This window comes from Salvelinus alpinus, chromosome 6 (genome assembly GCF_045679555.1).
Source record: "Salvelinus alpinus chromosome 6, SLU_Salpinus.1, whole genome shotgun sequence".
NCBI classification, from domain to species: Eukaryota; Metazoa; Chordata; class Actinopteri; order Salmoniformes; family Salmonidae; genus Salvelinus; species Salvelinus alpinus.
Window position 1 is genome coordinate 3650008 of NC_092091.1, and position 21975 is coordinate 3671982.

General features: G+C 38.1%; 1 protein-coding gene across 2 annotated transcripts in view; it reads right to left on the bottom strand.

Moving 5' to 3' along the window:
- The window catches only part of megf11 (multiple EGF-like-domains 11), a 452873-nt gene that overhangs the window by 119259 nt on the left and 311639 nt on the right, over nucleotides 1-21975 (bottom strand). The gene's annotated exons all lie outside the window — the stretch shown is intronic.

Genomic DNA, 21975 nt, shown 5'->3' on the forward strand with positions numbered 1-21975 from the left:
TATACTGTAGGTAGGGGTAAAGGATAGATAATAGACAGTAACAGCAGTATACTGTAGGTAGGGGTAAAGGATAGATAATAGACAGAAACAGCAGTATACTGTAGGTAGGGGTAAAGGATAGATAATAGACAGTAACAGCAGTATACTGTAGGTAGAGGTAAAGGATAGATAATAGACAGTAACAGCAGTATACTGTAGGTAGGGTTATAGGATAGATAATAGACAGTAACAGCAGTATACTGTAGGTAGGGGTCAAGGATAGATAATAGACAGTAACATCAGTATACTGTAGGTAGAGATAAAGGATAGATAATAGACAGTAACAGCAGTATACTGTAGGTAGGGGTTAACGATAGATAATAGACAGTAACAGCAGTATAATGTAGGTAGGGGTAAAGGATAGATAATAGACAGTAACAACAGTATACTGTAGGTAGGGGTAAAGGATAGATAATAGACAGTAACAGCAGTATACTGTAGGTAGGGGTAAAGGATAGATAATAGACAGTAACAGCAGTATACTGTAGGTAGGGTCAAGGATAGATAATAGACAGTAACAGCAGTATACTGTAGGTAGGGGTAAAGGATAGATAATAGACAGTAACAGCAGTATACTGTAGGTAGGGGTAAAGGATAGATAATAGACAGTAACAGCAGTATACTGTAGGTAGGGGTAAAGGATAGATAGATAGACAGTAACAGCAGTATACTGTAGGTAGGGGTAGAGGATAGATAATAGACAGTAGCAGCAGTATACTGTAGGTAGGGATAAAGGATAGATAATAGACAGTAACAGCAGTATACTGTAGGTAGGGGTAAAGGATAGATAATAGACAGTAACAGCAGTATACTGTAGGTAGGGGTAAAGGATAGATAATAGACAGTAGCAGCAGTATACTGTAGGTAGGGGTAAAGGATAGATAATAGACAGTAACAGCAGTATACTGTAGGTAGGGGTAAAGGATAGATAATAGACAGTAACAGCAGTATACTGTAGGTAGGGTTATAGGATAGATAATAGACAGTAACAGCAGTATACTGTAGGTAGGGGTAAAGGATAGATAATAGACAGTAACAGCAGTATACTGTAGGTAGGGGTAAAGGATAGATAATAGACAGTAACAGCAGTATACTGTAGGTAGGGTTATAGGATAGATAATAGACAGTAACAGCAGTATACTGTAGGTAGGGGTCAAGGATAGATAATAGACAGTAACATCAGTATACTGTAGGTAGAGATAAAGGATAGATAATAGACAGTAACAGCAGTATACTGTAGGTAGGGGTTAACGATAGATAATAGACAGTAACAGCAGTATAATGTAGGTAGGGGTAAAGGATAGATAATAGACAGTAACAACAGTATACTGTAGGTAGGGGTAAAGGATAGATAATAGACAGTAACAGCAGTATACTGTAGGTAGGGGTAAAGGATAGATAATAGACAGTAACAGCAGTATACTGTAGGTAGGGTCAAGGATAGATAATAGACAGTAACAGCAGTATACTGTAGGTAGGGGTAAAGGATAGATAATAGACAGTAACAGCAGTATACTGTAGGTAGGGGTAAAGGATAGATAATAGACAGTAACAGCAGTATACTGTAGGTAGGGGTAAAGGATAGATAATAGACAGTAACAGCAGTATACTGTAGGTAGGGGTAGAGGATAGATAATAGACAGTAGCAGCAGTATACTGTAGGTAGGGATAAAGGATAGATAATAGACAGTAACAGCAGTATACTGTAGGTAGGGGTAAAGGATAGATAATAGACAGTAACAGCAGTATACTGTAGGTAGGGGTAAAGGATAGATAATAGACAGTAGCAGCAGTATACTGTAGGTAGGGGTAAAGGATAGATAATAGACAGTAACAGCAGTATACTGTAGGTAGGGGTAAAGGATAGATAATAGACAGTAACAGCAGTATACTGTAGGTAGGGGTAAAGGATAGATAATAGACAGTAACAGCAGTATACTGTAGGTAGGGGTAAAGGATAGATAATAGACAGTAACAGCAGTATACTGTAGGTAGAGGTAAAGGATAGATAATAGACAGTAACAGCAGTATACTGTAGGTAGGGGTAAAGGATAGATAATAGACAGTAACAGCAGTATACTGTAGGTAGGGGTAAAGGATAGATAATAGACAGTAACAGCAGTATACTGTAGGTAGGGGTAAAGGATAGATAATAGACAGTAACAGCAGTATACTGTAGGTAGGGGTAAAGGATAGATAATAGTCAGTAACAGCAGTAACAGCAGTATACTGTAGGTAGGGGTAAAGGATAGATAATAGACAGTAACAGCAGTAACAGCAGTATACTGTAGGTAGGGGTAAAGGATAGATAATAGACAGTAACAGCAGTATACTGTAGGTAGGGGTAAAGGATAGATAATAGACAGTAACAGCAGTATACTGTAGGTAGGGTTATAGGATAGATAATAGACAGTAACAGCAGTATACTGTAGGTAGGGGTAAAGGATAGATAATAGACAGTAACAGCAGTATACTGTAGGTAGGGGTAAAGGATAGATAATAGACAGTAACAGCAGTATACTGTAGGTAGGGTTATAGGATAGATAATAGACAGTAACAGCAGTATACTGTAGGTAGGGGTCAAGGATAGATAATAGACAGTAACATCAGTATACTGTAGGTAGAGATAAAGGATAGATAATAGACAGTAACAGCAGTATACTGTAGGTAGGGGTTAACGATAGATAATAGACAGTAACAGCAGTATAATGTAGGTAGGGGTAAAGGATAGATAATAGACAGTAACAACAGTATACTGTAGGTAGGGGTAAAGGATAGATAATAGACAGTAACAGCAGTATACTGTAGGTAGGGGTAAAGGATAGATAATAGACAGTAACAGCAGTATACTGTAGGTAGGGGTAAAGGATAGATAATAGACAGTAGCAGCAGTATACTGTAGGTAGGGGTAAAGGATAGATAATAGACAGTAACAGCAGTATACTGTAGGTAGGGGTAAAGGATAGATAATAGACAGTAACAGCAGTATACTGTAGGTAGGGTTATAGGATAGATAATAGACAGTAACAGCAGTATACTGTAGGTAGGGGTAAAGGATAGATAATAGACAGTAACAGCAGTATACTGTAGGTAGGGGTAAAGGATAGATAATAGACAGTAACAGCAGTATACTGTAGGTAGGGTTATAGGATAGATAATAGACAGTAACAGCAGTATACTGTAGGTAGGGGTCAAGGATAGATAATAGACAGTAACATCAGTATACTGTAGGTAGAGATAAAGGATAGATAATAGACAGTAACAGCAGTATACTGTAGGTAGGGGTTAACGATAGATAATAGACAGTAACAGCAGTATAATGTAGGTAGGGGTAAAGGATAGATAATAGACAGTAACAACAGTATACTGTAGGTAGGGGTAAAGGATAGATAATAGACAGTAACAGCAGTATACTGTAGGTAGGGGTAAAGGATAGATAATAGACAGTAACAGCAGTATACTGTAGGTAGGGTCAAGGATAGATAATAGACAGTAACAGCAGTATACTGTAGGTAGGGGTAAAGGATAGATAATAGACAGTAACAGCAGTATACTGTAGGTAGGGGTAAAGGATAGATAATAGACAGTAACAGCAGTATACTGTAGGTAGGGGTAAAGGATAGATAATAGACAGTAACAGCAGTATACTGTAGGTAGGGGTAGAGGATAGATAATAGACAGTAGCAGCAGTATACTGTAGGTAGGGATAAAGGATAGATAATAGACAGTAACAGCAGTATACTGTAGGTAGGGGTAAAGGATAGATAATAGACAGTAACAGCAGTATACTGTAGGTAGGGGTAAAGGATAGATAATAGACAGTAGCAGCAGTATACTGTAGGTAGGGGTAAAGGATAGATAATAGACAGTAACAGCAGTATACTGTAGGTAGGGGTAAAGGATAGATAATAGACAGTAACAGCAGTATACTGTAGGTAGGGGTAAAGGATAGATAATAGACAGTAACAGCAGTATACTGTAGGTAGGGGTAAAGGATAGATAATAGACAGTAACAGCAGTATACTGTAGGTAGAGGTAAAGGATAGATAATAGACAGTAACAGCAGTATACTGTAGGTAGGGGTAAAGGATAGATAATAGACAGTAACAGCAGTATACTGTAGGTAGGGGTAAAGGATAGATAATAGACAGTAACAGCAGTATACTGTAGGTAGGGGTAAAGGATAGATAATAGACAGTAACAGCAGTATACTGTAGGTAGGGGTAAAGGATAGATAATAGTCAGTAACAGCAGTAACAGCAGTATACTGTAGGTAGGGGTAAAGGATAGATAATAGACAGTAACAGCAGTAACAGCAGTATACTGTAGGTAGGGGTAAAGGATAGATAATAGACAGTAACAGCAGTATACTGTAGGTAGGGGTAAAGGATAGATAATAGACAGTAACAGCAGTATACTGTAGGTAGGGTTATAGGATAGATAATAGACAGTAACAGCAGTATACTGTAGGTAGGGGTAAAGGATAGATAATAGACAGTAACAGCAGTATACTGTAGGTAGGGGTAAAGGATAGATAATAGACAGTAACAGCAGTATACTGTAGGTAGGGTTATAGGATAGATAATAGACAGTAACAGCAGTATACTGTAGGTAGGGGTCAAGGATAGATAATAGACAGTAACATCAGTATACTGTAGGTAGAGATAAAGGATAGATAATAGACAGTAACAGCAGTATACTGTAGGTAGGGGTTAACGATAGATAATAGACAGTAACAGCAGTATAATGTAGGTAGGGGTAAAGGATAGATAATAGACAGTAACAACAGTATACTGTAGGTAGGGGTAAAGGATAGATAATAGACAGTAACAGCAGTATACTGTAGGTAGGGGTAAAGGATAGATAATAGACAGTAACAGCAGTATACTGTAGGTAGGGTCAAGGATAGATAATAGACAGTAACAGCAGTATACTGTAGGTAGGGGTAAAGGATAGATAATAGACAGTAACAGCAGTATACTGTAGGTAGGGGTAAAGGATAGATAATAGACAGTAACAGCAGTATACTGTAGGTAGGGGTAAAGGATAGATAGATAGACAGTAACAGCAGTATACTGTAGGTAGGGGTAGAGGATAGATAATAGACAGTAGCAGCAGTATACTGTAGGTAGGGATAAAGGATAGATAATAGACAGTAACAGCAGTATACTGTAGGTAGGGGTAAAGGATAGATAATAGACAGTAACAGCAGTATACTGTAGGTAGGGGTAAAGGATAGATAATAGACAGTAGCAGCAGTATACTGTAGGTAGGGGTAAAGGATAGATAATAGACAGTAACAGCAGTATACTGTAGGTAGGGGTAAAGGATAGATAATAGACAGTAACAGCAGTATACTGTAGGTAGGGGTAAAGGATAGATAATAGACAGTAACAGCAGTATACTGTAGGTAGGGGTAAAGGATAGATAATAGACAGTAACAGCAGTATACTGTAGGTAGAGGTAAAGGATAGATAATAGACAGTAACAGCAGTATACTGTAGGTAGGGGTAAAGGATAGATAATAGACAGTAACAGCAGTATACTGTAGGTAGGGGTAAAGGATAGATAATAGACAGTAACAGCAGTATACTGTAGGTAGGGGTAAAGGATAGATAATAGACAGTAACAGCAGTATACTGTAGGTAGGGGTAAAGGATAGATAATAGTCAGTAACAGCAGTAACAGCAGTATACTGTAGGTAGGGGTAAAGGATAGATAATAGACAGTAACAGCAGTAACAGCAGTATACTGTAGGTAGGGGTAAAGGATAGATAATAGACAGTAACAGCAGTATACTGTAGGTAGGGGTAAAGGATAGATACTAGACAGTAACAGCAGTATACTGTAGGTAGGGGTAAAGGATAGATAATAGACAGTAACAGCAGTATACTGTAGGTAGGGGTAAAGGATAGATAATAGACAGTAACAGCAGTATACTGTAGGTAGGGGTAAAGGATAGATAATAGACAGTAACAGCAGTATACTGTAGGTAGGGGTAAAGGATAGATAATAGACAGTAACAGCAGTATACTGTAGGTAGGGGTAAAGGATAGATAATAGACAGTAACAGCAGTATACTGTAGGTAGGGGTAAAGGATAGATAATAGACAGTAACAGCAGTATACTGTAGGTAGGGGTAAAGGATAGATAATAGACAGTAACAGCAGTATACTGTAGGTAGGGTTATAGGATAGATAATAGACAGTAACAGCAGTATACTGTAGGTAGGGGTAAAGGATAGATAATAGACAGTAACAGCAGTATACTGTAGGTAGGGGTAAAGGATAGATAATAGACAGTAACAGCAGTATACTGTAGGTAGGGTTATAGGATAGATAATAGACAGTAACAGCAGTATACTGTAGGTAGGGGTCAAGGATAGATAATAGACAGTAACATCAGTATACTGTAGGTAGAGATAAAGGATAGATAATAGACAGTAACAGCAGTATACTGTAGGTAGGGGTTAACGATAGATAATAGACAGTAACAGCAGTATAATGTAGGTAGGGGTAAAGGATAGATAATAGACAGTAACAACAGTATACTGTAGGTAGGGGTAAAGGATAGATAATAGACAGTAACAGCAGTATACTGTAGGTAGGGGTAAAGGATAGATAATAGACAGTAACAGCAGTATACTGTAGGTAGGGTCAAGGATAGATAATAGACAGTAACAGCAGTATACTGTAGGTAGGGGTAAAGGATAGATAATAGACAGTAACATCAGTATACTGTAGGTAGGGTTATAGGATAGATAATAGACAGTAACAGCAGTATACTGTAGGTAGGGGTAAAGGATAGATAATAGACAGTAACAGCAGTATACTGTAGGTAGGGTCAAGGATAGATAATAGACAGTAACAGCAGTATACTGTAGGTAGGGGTAAAGGATAGATAATAGACAGTAACAGCAGTATACTGTAGGTAGGGGTAAAGGATAGATAATAGACAGTAACAGCAGTAACAGCAGTATACTGTAGGTAGGGGTAAAGGATAGATAATAGACAGTAACAGCAGTAACAGCAGTATACTGTAGGTTGGGGTAAAGGATAGATAATAGACAGTAACAGCAGTATACTGTAGGTAGGGGTAAAGGATAGATAATAGACAGTAACAGCAGTATACTGTAGGTAGGGGTAAAGGATAGATAATAGACAGTAACAGCAGTATACTGTAGGTAGGGGTAAAGGATAGATAATAGACAGTAACAGCAGTATACTGTAGGTAGGGGTAAAGGATAGATAATAGACAGTAACAGCAGTATACTGTAGGTAGGGGTAAAGGATAGATAATAGACAGTAACAGCAGTATACTGTAGGTAGGGGTAAAGGATAGATAATAGACAGTAACAGCAGTATACTGTAGGTAGGGGTAAAGGATAGATAATAGACAGTAACAGCAGTATACTGTAGGTAGGGGTAAAGGATAGATAATAGACAGTAACAGCAGTATACTGTAGGTAGGGGTAAAGGATAGATAATAGACAGTAACAGCAGTATACTGTAGGTAGGGTTATAGGATAGATAATAGACAGTAACAGCAGTATACTGTAGGTAGGGGTCAAGGATAGATAATAGACAGTAACATCAGTATACTGTAGGTAGAGATAAAGGATAGATAATAGACAGTAACAGCAGTATACTGTAGGTAGGGGTTAACGATAGATAATAGACAGTAACAGCAGTATAATGTAGGTAGGGGTAAAGGATAGATAATAGACAGTAACAACAGTATACTGTAGGTAGGGGTAAAGGATAGATAATAGACAGTAACAGCAGTATACTGTAGGTAGGGGTAAAGGATAGATAATAGACAGTAACAGCAGTATACTGTAGGTAGGGTCAAGGATAGATAATAGACAGTAACAGCAGTATACTGTAGGTAGGGGTAAAGGATAGATAATAGACAGTAACAGCAGTATACTGTAGGTAGGGGTAAAGGATAGATAATAGACAGTAACAGCAGTATACTGTAGGTAGGGGTAAAGGATAGATAATAGACAGTAACAGCAGTATACTGTAGGTAGGGGTAGAGGATAGATAATAGACAGTAGCAGCAGTATACTGTAGGTAGGGATAAAGGATAGATAATAGACAGTAACAGCAGTATACTGTAGGTAGGGGTAATGGATAGATAATAGACAGTAACAGCAGTATACTGTAGGTAGGGGTAAAGGATAGATAATAGACAGTAGCAGCAGTATACTGTAGGTAGGGGTAAAGGATAGATAATAGACAGTAACAGCAGTATACTGTAGGTAGGGGTAAAGGATAGATAATAGACAGTAACAGCAGTATACTGTAGGTAGGGGTAAAGGATAGATACTAGACAGTAACAGCAGTATACTGTAGGTAGGGGTAAAGGATAGATAATAGACAGTAACAGCAGTATACTGTAGGTAGGGGTAAAGGATAGATAATAGACAGTAACAGCAGTATACTGTAGGTAGGGGTCAAGGATAGATAATAGACAGTAACAGCAGTATACTGTAGGTAGGGGTAAAGGATAGATAATAGACAGTAACAGCAGTATACTGTAGGTAGGGGTAAAGGATAGATAATAGACAGTAACAGCAGTATACTGTAGGTAGGGGTAAAGGATAGATAATAGACAGTAACAGCAGTATACTGTAGGTAGGGGTAAAGGATAGATAATAGACAGTAACAGCAGTATACTGTAGGTAGGGTTATAGGATAGATAATAGACAGTAACAGCAGTATACTGTAGGTAGGGGTAAAGGATAGATAATAGACAGTAACAGCAGTATACTGTAGGTAGGGGTAAAGGATAGATAATAGACAGTAACAGCAGTATACTGTAGGTAGGGGTAAAGGATAGATAATAGACAGTAACAGCAGTATACTGTAGGTAGGGGTAAAGGATAGATAATAGACAGTAACAGCAGTATACTGTAGGTAGGGGTAAAGGATAGATAATAGACAGTAACAGCAGTATACTGTAGGTAGAGGTAAAGGATAGATAATAGACAGTAACAGCAGTATACTGTAGGTAGGGGTAAAGGATAGATAATAGACAGTAACAGCAGTATACTGTAGGTAGGGGTAAAGGATAGATAATAGACAGTAACAGCAGTATACTGTAGGTAGGGGTAGAGGATAGATAATAGACAGTAGCAGCAGTATACTGTAGGTAGGGATAAAGGATAGATAATAGACAGTAACAGCAGTATACTGTAGGTAGGGGTAAAGGATAGATAATAGACAGTAACAGCAGTATACTGTAGGTAGGGGTAAAGGATAGATAATAGACAGTAGCAGCAGTATACTGTAGGTAGGGGTAAAGGATAGATAATAGACAGTAACAGCAGTATACTGTAGGTAGGGGTAAAGGATAGATAATAGACAGTAACAGCAGTATACTGTAGGTAGGGGTAAAGGATAGATAATAGACAGTAACAGCAGTATACTGTAGGTAGGGGTAAAGGATAGATAATAGACAGTAACAGCAGTATACTGTAGGTAGAGGTAAAGGATAGATAATAGACAGTAACAGCAGTATACTGTAGGTAGGGGTAAAGGATAGATAATAGACAGTAACAGCAGTATACTGTAGGTAGGGGTAAAGGATAGATAATAGACAGTAACAGCAGTATACTGTAGGTAGGGGTAAAGGATAGATAATAGTCAGTAACAGCAGTAACAGCAGTATACTGTAGGTAGGGGTAAAGGATAGATAATAGACAGTAACAGCAGTAACAGCAGTATACTGTAGGTAGGGGTAAAGGATAGATAATAGACAGTAACAGCAGTATACTGTAGGTAGGGGTAAAGGATAGATACTAGACAGTAACAGCAGTATACTGTAGGTAGGGGTAAAGGATAGATAATAGACAGTAACAGCAGTATACTGTAGGTAGGGGTAAAGGATAGATAATAGACAGTAACAGCAGTATACTGTAGGTAGGGGTAAAGGATAGATAATAGACAGTAACAGCAGTATACTGTAGGTAGGGGTAAAGGATAGATAATAGACAGTAACAGCAGTATACTGTAGGTAGGGGTAAAGGATAGATAATAGACAGTAACAGCAGTATACTGTAGGTAGGGGTAAAGGATAGATAATAGACAGTAACAGCAGTATACTGTAGGTAGGGGTAAAGGATAGATAATAGACAGTAACAGCAGTATACTGTAGGTAGGGTTATAGGATAGATAATAGACAGTAACAGCAGTATACTGTAGGTAGGGGTAAAGGATAGATAATAGACAGTAACAGCAGTATACTGTAGGTAGAGGTCAAGGATAGATAATAGACAGTAACAGCAGTATACTGTAGGTAGGGGTAAAGGATAGATAATAGACAGTAACAGCAGTATACTGTAGGTAGGGGTAGAGGATAGATAATAGACAGTAGCAGCAGTATACTGTAGGTAGGGATAAAGGATAGATAATAGACAGTAACAGCAGTATACTGTAGGTAGGGGTAAAGGATAGATAATAGACAGTAACAGCAGTATACTGTAGGTAGGGGTAAAGGATAGATAATAGACAGTAGCAGCAGTATACTGTAGGTAGGGGTAAAGGATAGATAATAGACAGTAACAGCAGTATACTGTAGGTAGGGGTAAAGGATAGATAATAGACAGTAACAGCAGTATACTGTAGGTAGGGGTAAAGGATAGATAATAGACAGTAACAGCAGTATACTGTAGGTAGGGGTAAAGGATAGATAATAGACAGTAACAGCAGTATACTGTAGGTAGAGGTAAAGGATAGATAATAGACAGTAACAGCAGTATACTGTAGGTAGGGGTAAAGGATAGATAATAGACAGTAACAGCAGTATACTGTAGGTAGGGGTAAAGGATAGATAATAGACAGTAACAGCAGTATACTGTAGGTAGGGGTAAAGGATAGATAATAGTCAGTAACAGCAGTAACAGCAGTATACTGTAGGTAGGGGTAAAGGATAGATAATAGACAGTAACAGCAGTAACAGCAGTATACTGTAGGTAGGGGTAAAGGATAGATAATAGACAGTAACAGCAGTATACTGTAGGTAGGGGTAAAGGATAGATACTAGACAGTAACAGCAGTATACTGTAGGTAGGGGTAAAGGATAGATAATAGACAGTAACAGCAGTATACTGTAGGTAGGGGTAAAGGATAGATAATAGACAGTAACAGCAGTATACTGTAGGTAGGGGTAAAGGATAGATAATAGACAGTAACAGCAGTATACTGTAGGTAGGGGTAAAGGATAGATAATAGACAGTAACAGCAGTATACTGTAGGTAGGGGTAAAGGATAGATAATAGACAGTAACAGCAGTATACTGTAGGTAGGGGTAAAGGATAGATAATAGACAGTAACAGCAGTATACTGTAGGTAGGGGTAAAGGATAGATAATAGACAGTAACAGCAGTATACTGTAGGTAGGGTTATAGGATAGATAATAGACAGTAACAGCAGTATACTGTAGGTAGGGGTAAAGGATAGATAATAGACAGTAACAGCAGTATACTGTAGGTAGGGGTAAAGGATAGATAATAGACAGTAACAGCAGTATACTGTAGGTAGGGTTATAGGATAGATAATAGACAGTAACAGCAGTATACTGTAGGTAGGGGTCAAGGATAGATAATAGACAGTAACATCAGTATACTGTAGGTAGAGATAAAGGATAGATAATAGACAGTAACAGCAGTATACTGTAGGTAGGGGTTAACGATAGATAATAGACAGTAACAGCAGTATAATGTAGGTAGGGGTAAAGGATAGATAATAGACAGTAACAACAGTATACTGTAGGTAGGGGTAAAGGATAGATAATAGACAGTAACAGCAGTATACTGTAGGTAGGGGTAAAGGATAGATAATAGACAGTAACAGCAGTATACTGTAGGTAGGGTCAAGGATAGATAATAGACAGTAACAGCAGTATACTGTAGGTAGGGGTAAAGGATAGATAATAGACAGTAACATCAGTATACTGTAGGTAGGGTTATAGGATAGATAATAGACAGTAACAGCAGTATACTGTAGGTAGGGGTAAAGGATAGATAATAGACAGTAACAGCAGTATACTGTAGGTAGGGTCAAGGATAGATAATAGACAGTAACAGCAGTATACTGTAGGTAGGGGTAAAGGATAGATAATAGACAGTAACAGCAGTATACTGTAGGTAGGGGTAAAGGATAGATAATAGACAGTAACAGCAGTAACAGCAGTATACTGTAGGTAGGGGTAAAGGATAGATAATAGACAGTAACAGCAGTAACAGCAGTATACTGTAGGTTGGGGTAAAGGATAGATAATAGACAGTAACAGCAGTATACTGTAGGTAGGGGTAAAGGATAGATAATAGACAGTAACAGCAGTATACTGTAGGTAGGGGTAAAGGATAGATAATAGACAGTAACAGCAGTATACTGTAGGTAGGGGTAAAGGATAGATAATAGACAGTAACAGCAGTATACTGTAGGTAGGGGTAAAGGATAGATAATAGACAGTAACAGCAGTATACTGTAGGTAGGGGTAAAGGATAGATAATAGACAGTAACAGCAGTATACTGTAGGTAGGGGTAAAGGATAGATAATAGACAGTAACAGCAGTATACTGTAGGTAGAGGTAAAGGATAGATAATAGACAGTAACAGCAGTATACTGTAGGTAGGGGTAAAGGATAGATAATAGACAGTAACAGCAGTATACTGTAGGTAGGGGTAAAGGATAGATAATAGACAGTAACAGCAGTATACTGTAGGTAGGGGTAAAGGATAGATAATAGACAGTAACAGCAGTATACTGTAGGTAGGGGTAAAGGATAGATAATAGTCAGTAACAGCAGTAACAGCAGTATACTGTAGGTAGGGGTAAAGGATAGATAATAGACAGTAACAGCAGTAACAGCAGTATACTGTAGGTAGGGGTAAAGGATAGATAATAGACAGTAACAGCAGTATACTGTAGGTAGGGGTAAAGGATAGATAATAGACAGTAACAGCAGTATACTGTAGGTAGGGGTAAAGGATAGATAATAGTCAGTAACAGCAGTAACAGCAGTATACTGTAGGTAGGGGTAAAGGATAGATAATAGACAGTAACAGCAGTAACAGCAGTATACTGTAGGTAGGGGTAAAGGATAGATAATAGACAGTAACAGCAGTATACTGTAGGTAGGGGTAAAGGATAGATACTAGACAGTAACAGCAGTATACTGTAGGTAGGGGTAAAGGATAGATAATAGACAGTAACAGCAGTATACTGTAGGTAGGGGTAAAGGATAGATAATAGACAGTAACAGCAGTATACTGTAGGTAGGGGTAAAGGATAGATAATAGACAGTAACAGCAGTATACTGTAGGTAGGGGTAAAGGATAGATAATAGACAGTAACAGCAGTATACTGTAGGTAGGGGTAAAGGATAGATAATAGACAGTAACAGCAGTATACTGTAGGTAGGGGTAAAGGATAGATAATAGACAGTAACAGCAGTATACTGTAGGTAGGGGTAAAGGATAGATAATAGACAGTAACAGCAGTATACTGTAGGTAGGGTTATAGGATAGATAATAGACAGTAACAGCAGTATACTGTAGGTAGGGGTAAAGGATAGATAATAGACAGTAACAGCAGTATACTGTAGGTAGGGGTAAAGGATAGATAATAGACAGTAACAGCAGTATACTGTAGGTAGGGTTATAGGATAGATAATAGACAGTAACAGCAGTATACTGTAGGTAGGGGTCAAGGATAGATAATAGACAGTAACATCAGTATACTGTAGGTAGAGATAAAGGATAGATAATAGACAGTAACAGCAGTATACTGTAGGTAGGGGTTAACGATAGATAATAGACAGTAACAGCAGTATAATGTAGGTAGGGGTAAAGGATAGATAATAGACAGTGACAACAGTATACTGTAGGTAGGGGTAAAGGATAGATAATAGACAGTAACAGCAGTATACTGTAGGTAGGGGTAAAGGATAGATAATAGACAGTAACAGCAGTATACTGTAGGTAGGGTCAAGGATAGATAATAGACAGTAACAGCAGTATACTGTAGGTAGGGGTAAAGGATAGATAATAGACAGTAACATCAGTATACTGTAGGTAGGGTTATAGGATAGATAATAGACAGTAACAGCAGTATACTGTAGGTAGGGGTAAAGGATAGATAATAGACAGTAACAGCAGTATACTGTAGGTAGGGTCAAGGATAGATAATAGACAGTAACAGCAGTATACTGTAGGTAGGGGTAAAGGATAGATAATAGACAGTAACAGCAGTATACTGTAGGTAGGGGTAAAGGATAGATAATAGACAGTAACAGCAGTAACAGCAGTATACTGTAGGTAGGGGTAAAGGATAGATAATAGACAGTAACAGCAGTAACAGCAGTATACTGTAGGTTGGGGTAAAGGATAGATAATAGACAGTAACAGCAGTATACTGTAGGTAGGGGTAAAGGATAGATAATAGACAGTAACAGCAGTATACTGTAGGTAGGGGTAAAGGATAGATAATAGACAGTAACAGCAGTATACTGTAGGTAGGGGTAAAGGATAGATAATAGACAGTAACAGCAGTATACTGTAGGTAGGGGTAAAGGATAGATAATAGACAGTAACAGCAGTATACTGTAGGTAGGGGTAAAGGATAGATAATAGACAGTAACAGCAGTATACTGTAGGTAGGGGTAAAGGATAGATAATAGACAGTAACAGCAGTATACTGTAGGTAGAGGTAAAGGATAGATAATAGACAGTAACAGCAGTATACTGTAGGTAGGGGTAAAGGATAGATAATAGACAGTAACAGCAGTATACTGTAGGTAGGGGTAAAGGATAGATAATAGACAGTAACAGCAGTATACTGTAGGTAGGGGTAAAGGATAGATAATAGACAGTAACAGCAGTATACTGTAGGTAGGGGTAAAGGATAGATAATAGTCAGTAACAGCAGTAACAGCAGTATACTGTAGGTAGGGGTAAAGGATAGATAATAGACAGTAACAGCAGTAACAGCAGTATACTGTAGGTAGGGGTAAAGGATAGATAATAGACAGTAACAGCAGTATAATGTAGGTAGGGGTAAAGGATAGATACTAGACAGTAACAGCAGTATACTGTAGGTAGGGGTAAAGGATAGATAATAGACAGTAACAGCAGTATACTGTAGGTAGGGGTCAAGGATAGATAATAGACAGTAACAGCAGTATACTGTAGGTAGGGGTAAAGGATAGATAATAGACAGTAACAGCAGTATACTGTAGGTAGGGGTAAAGGATAGATAATAGACAGTAACAGCAGTAACAGCAGTATACTGTAGGTAGGGGTAAAGGATAGATAATAGACAGTAACAGCAGTAACAGCAGTATACTGTAGGTTGGGGTAAAGGATAGATAATAGACAGTAACAGCAGTATACTGTAGGTAGGGGTAAAGGATAGATAATAGACAGTAACAGCAGTATACTGTAGGTAGGGGTAAAGGATAGATAATAGACAGTAACAGCAGTATACTGTAGGTAGGGGTAAAGGATAGATAATAGACAGTAACAGCAGTATACTGTAGGTAGGGGTAAAGGATAGATAATAGACAGTAACAGCAGTATACTGTAGGTAGGGGTAAAGGATAGATAATAGACAGTAACAGCAGTATACTGTAGGTAGGGGTAAAGGATAGATAATAGACAGTAACAGCAGTATACTGTAGGTAGAGGTAAAGGATAGATAATAGACAGTAACAGCAGTATACTGTAGGTAGGGGTAAAGGATAGATAATAGACAGTAACAGCAGTATACTGTAGGTAGGGGTAAAGGATAGATAATAGACAGTAACAGCAGTATACTGTAGGTAGGGGTAAAGGATAGATAATAGACAGTAAGAGCAGTATACTGTAGGTAGGGGTAAAGGATAGATAATAGTCAGTAACAGCAGTAACAGCAGTATACTGTAGGTAGGGGTAAAGGATAGATAATAGACAGTAACAGCAGTAACAGCAGTATACTGTAGGTAGGGGTAAAGGATAGATAATAGACAGTAACAGCAGTATAATGTAGGTAGGGGTAAAGGATAGATACTAGACAGTAACAGCAGTATACTGTAGGTAGGGGTAAAGGATAGATAATAGACAGTAACAGCAGTATACTGTAGGTAGGGGTAAAGGATAGATAATAGACAGTAACAGCAGTATACTGTAGGTAGGGGTAAAGGATAGATAATAGACAGTAACAGCAGTATAATGTAGGTAGGGGTAAAGGATAGATAATAGACAGTGACAACAGTATACTGTAGGTAGGGGTAAAGGATAGATAATAGACAGTAACAGCAGTATACTGTAGGTAGGGGTAAAGGATAGATAATAGACAGTAACAGCAGTATACTGTAGGTAGGGTCAAGGATAGATAATAGACAGTAACAGCAGTATACTGTAGGTAGGGGTAAAGGATAGATAATAGACAGTAACATCAGTATACTGTAGGTAGGGTTATAGGATAGATAATAGACAGTAACAGCAGTATACTGTAGGTAGGGGTAAAGGATAGATAATAGACAGTAACAGCAGTATACTGTAGGTAGGGTCAAGGATAGATAATAGACAGTAACAGCAGTATACTGTAGGTAGGGGTAAAGGATAGATAATAGACAGTAACAGCAGTATACTGTAGGTAGGGGTAAAGGATAGATAATAGACAGTAACAGCAGTAACAGCAGTATACTGTAGGTAGGGGTAAAGGATAGATAATAGACAGTAACAGCAGTAACAGCAGTATACTGTAGGTTGGGGTAAAGGATAGATAATAGACAGTAACAGCAGTATACTGTAGGTAGGGGTAAAGGATAGATAATAGACAGTAACAGCAGTATACTGTAGGTAGGGGTAAAGGATAGATAATAGACAGTAACAGCAGTATACTGTAGGTAGGGGTAAAGGATAGATAATAGACAGTAACAGCAGTATACTGTAGGTAGGGGTAAAGGATAGATAATAGACAGTAACAGCAGTATACTGTAGGTAGGGGTAAAGGATAGATAATAGACAGTAACAGCAGTATACTGTAGGTAGGGGTAAAGGATAGATAATAGACAGTAACAGCAGTATACTGTAGGTAGAGGTAAAGGATAGATAATAGACAGTAACAGCAGTATACTGTAGGTAGGGGTAAAGGATAGATAATAGACAGTAACAGCAGTATACTGTAGGTAGGGGTAAAGGATAGATAATAGACAGTAACAGCAGTATACTGTAGGTAGGGGTAAAGGATAGATAATAGACAGTAACAGCAGTATACTGTAGGTAGGGGTAAAGGATAGATAATAGTCAGTAACAGCAGTAACAGCAGTATACTGTAGGTAGGGGTAAAGGATAGATAATAGACAGTAACAGCAGTAACAGCAGTATACTGTAGGTAGGGGTAAAGGATAGATAATAGACAGTAACAGCAGTATAATGTAGGTAGGGGTAAAGGATAGATACTAGACAGTAACAGCAGTATACTGTAGGTAGGGGTAAAGGATAGATAATAGACAGTAACAGCAGTATACTGTAGGTAGGGTCAAGGATAGATAATAGACAGTAACAGCAGTATACTGTAGGTAGGGGTAAAGGATAGATAATAGACAGTAACAGCAGTATACTGTAGGTAGGGGTAAAGGATAGATAATAGACAGTAACAGCAGTAACAGCAGTATACTGTAGGTAGGGGTAAAGGATAGATAATAGACAGTAACAGCAGTAACAGCAGTATACTGTAGGTTGGGGTAAAGGATAGATAATAGACAGTAACAGCAGTATACTGTAGGTAGGGGTAAAGGATAGATAATAGACAGTAACAGCAGTATACTGTAGGTAGGGGTAAAGGATAGATAATAGACAGTAACAGCAGTATACTGTAGGTAGGGGTAAAGGATAGATAATAGACAGTAACAGCAGTATACTGTAGGTAGGGGTAAAGGATAGATAATAGACAGTAACAGCAGTATACTGTAGGTAGGGGTAAAGGATAGATAATAGACAGTAACAGCAGTATACTGTAGGTAGGGGTAAAGGATAGATAATAGACAGTAACAGCAGTATACTGTAGGTAGAGGTAAAGGATAGATAATAGACAGTAACAGCAGTATACTGTAGGTAGGGGTAAAGGATAGATAATAGACAGTAACAGCAGTATACTGTAGGTAGGGGTAAAGGATAGATAATAGACAGTAACAGCAGTATACTGTAGGTAGGGGTAAAGGATAGATAATAGACAGTAAGAGCAGTATACTGTAGGTAGGGGTAAAGGATAGATAATAGTCAGTAACAGCAGTAACAGCAGTATACTGTAGGTAGGGGTAAAGGATAGATAATAGACAGTAACAGCAGTATACTGTAGGTAGGGGTAAAGGATAGATAATAGACAGTAACAGCAGTATAATGTAGGTAGGGGTAAAGGATAGATACTAGACAGTAACAGCAGTATACTGTAGGTAGGGGTAAAGGATAGATAATAGACAGTAACAGCAGTATACTGTAGGTAGGGGTAAAGGATAGATAATAGACAGTAACAGCAGTATACTGTAGGTAGGGGTAAAGGATAGATAATAGACAGTAACAGCAGTATACTGTAGGTAGGGGTAAAGGATAGATAATAGACAGTAACAGCAGTATACTGTAGGTAGGGGTAAAGGATAGATAATAGACAGTAACAGCATCATACTGTAGGTAGGGGTAAAGGATAGATAATAGACAGTAACAGCAGTATACTGTAGGTAGGGGTAAAGGATAGATAATAGACAGTAACAGCAGTATACTGTAGGTAGGGTTATAGGATAGATAATAGACAGTAACAGCAGTATACTGTAGGTAGGGGTAAAGGATAGATAATAGACAGTAACAGCAGTATACTGTAGGTAGGGATAAAGGATAGATAATAGACAGTAACAGCAGTATACTGTAGGTAGGGTTATAGGATAGATAATAGACAGTAACAGCAGTATACTGTAGGTAGGGGTCAAGGATAGATAATAGACAGTAACATCAGTATACTGTAGGTAGGGATAAAGGATAGATAATAGACAGTAACAGCAGTATACTGTAGGTAGGGGTTAACGATAGATAATAGACAGTAACAGCAGTATAATGTAGGTAGGGGTAAAGGATAGATAATAGACAGTAACAACAGTATACTGTAGGTAGGGGTAAAGGATAGATAATAGACAGTAACAGCAGTATACTGTAGGTAGGGGTAAAGGATAGATAATAGACAGTAACAGCAGTATACTGTAGGTAGGGTCAAGGATAGATAATAGACAGTAACAGCAGTATACTGTAGGTAGGGGTAAAGGATAGATAATAGTCAGTAACAGCAGTAACAGCAGTATACTGTAGGTAGGGGTAAAGGATAGATAATAGACAGTAACAGCAGTAACAGCAGTATACTGTAGGTAGGGGTAAAGGATAGATAATAGACAGTAACAGCAGTATACTGTAGGTAGGGGTAAAGGATAGATACTAGACAGTAACAGCAGTATACTGTAGGTAGGGGTAAAGGATAGATAATAGACAGTAACAGCAGTATACTGTAGGTAGGGGTAAAGGATAGATAATAGACAGTAACAGCAGTATACTGTAGGTAGGGGTAAAGGATAGATAATAGACAGTAACAGCAGTATACTGTAGGTAGGGGTAAAGGATAGATAATAGACAGTAACAGCAGTATACTGTAGGTAGGGGTAAAGGATAGATAATAGACAGTAACAGCAGTATACTGTAGGTAGGGGTAAAGGATAGATAATAGACAGTAACAGCAGTATACTGTAGGTAGGGGTAAAGGATAGATAATAGACAGTAACAGCAGTATACTGTAGGTAGGGTTATAGGATAGATAATAGACAGTAACAGCAGTATACTGTAGGTAGGGGTAAAGGATAGATAATAGACAGTAACAGCAGTATACTGTAGGTAGGGGTAAAGGATAGATAATAGACAGTAACAGCAGTATACTGTAGGTAGGGTTATAGGATAGATAATAGACAGTAACAGCAGTATACTGTAGGTAGGGGTCAAGGATAGATAATAGACAGTAACATCAGTATACTGTAGGTAGGGATAAAGGATAGATAATAGACAGTAACAGCAGTATACTGTAGGTAGGGGTTAACGATAGATAATAGACAGTAACAGCAGTATAATGTAGGTAGGGGTAAAGGATAGATAATAGACAGTAACAACAGTATACTGTAGGTAGGGGTAAAGGATAGATAATAGACAGTAACAGCAGTATACTGTAGGTAGGGGTAAAGGATAGATAATAGACAGTAACAGCAGTATACTGTAGGTAGGGTCAAGGATAGATAATAGACAGTAACAGCAGTATACTGTAGGTAGGGGTAAAGGATAGATAATAGACAGTAACATCAGTATACTGTAGGTAGGGTTATAGGATAGATAATAGACAGTAACAGCAGTATACTGTAGGTAGGGGTAAAGGATAGATAATAGACAGTAACAGCAGTATACTGTAGGTAGGGTCAAGGATAGATAATAGACAGTAACAGCAGTATACTGTAGGTAGGGGTAAAGGATAGATAATAGACAGTAACAGCAGTATACTGTAGGTAGGGGTAAAGGATAGATAATAGACAGTAACAGCAGTATACTGTAGGTAGGGGTAAAGGATAGATAATAGACAGTAACAGCAGTAACAGCAGTATACTGTAGGTAGGGGTAAAGGATAGATAATAGACAGTAACAGCAGTATACTGTAGGTAGGGGTAAATGATAGATACTAGACAGTAACAGCAGTATACTGTAGGTAGGGGTAAAGGATAGATAATAGACAGTAACAGCAGTATACTGTAGGTAGGGGTAAAGGATAGATAATAGACAGTAACAGCAGTATACTGTAGGTAGGGGTAAAGGATAGATAATAAACAGTAACAGCAGTATACTGTAGGTAGGGGTAAAGGATAGATAATAGACAGTAACAGCAGTATACTGTAGGTAGGGGTAAAGGATAGATAATATACAGTAACAGCAGTATACTGTAGGTAGGGCTAAAGGATAGATAAAAGACAGTAACAGCAGTATACTGTAGGTAGGGGTAAAGGATAGATAATAGACAGTAACAGCAGTATACTGTAGGTAGGGGTAAAGGATAGATAATAGACAGTAACAGCAGTATACTGTAGGTAGGGGTAAAGGATAGATAATAGACAGTAACAGCAGTATACTGTAGGTAGGGTTATAGGATAGATAATAGACAGTAACAGCAGTATACTGTAGGTAGGGGTCAAGGATAGATAATAGACAGTAACATCAGTATACTGTAGGTAGGGATAAAGGATAGATAATAGACAGTAACAGCAGTATACTGTAGGTAGGGGTTAACGATAGATAATAGACAGTAACAGCAGTATAATGTAGGTAGGGGTAAAGGATAGATAATAGACAGTAACAACAGTATACTGTAGGTAGGGGTAAAGGATAGATAATAGACAGTAACAGCAGTATACTGTAGGTAGGGGTAAAGGATAGATAATAGACAGTAACAGCAGTATACTGTAGGTAGGGTCAAGGATAGATAATAGACAGTAACAGCAGTATACTGTAGGTAGGGGTAAAGGATAGATAATAGACAGTAACATCAGTATACTGTAGGTAGGGTTATAGGATAGATAATAGACAGTAACAGCAGTATACTGTAGGTAGGGGTAAAGGATAGATAATAGACAGTAACAGCAGTATACTGTAGGTAGGGTCAAGGATAGATAATAGACAGTAACAGCAGTATACTGTAGGTAGGGGTAAAGGATAGATAATAGACAGTAACAGCAGTATACTGTAGGTAGGGGTAAAGGATAGATAATAGACAGTAACAGCAGTATACTGTAGGTAGGGGTAAAGGATAGATAATAGACAGTAACAGCAGTAACAGCAGTATACTGTAGGTAGGGGTAAAGGATAGATAATAGACAGT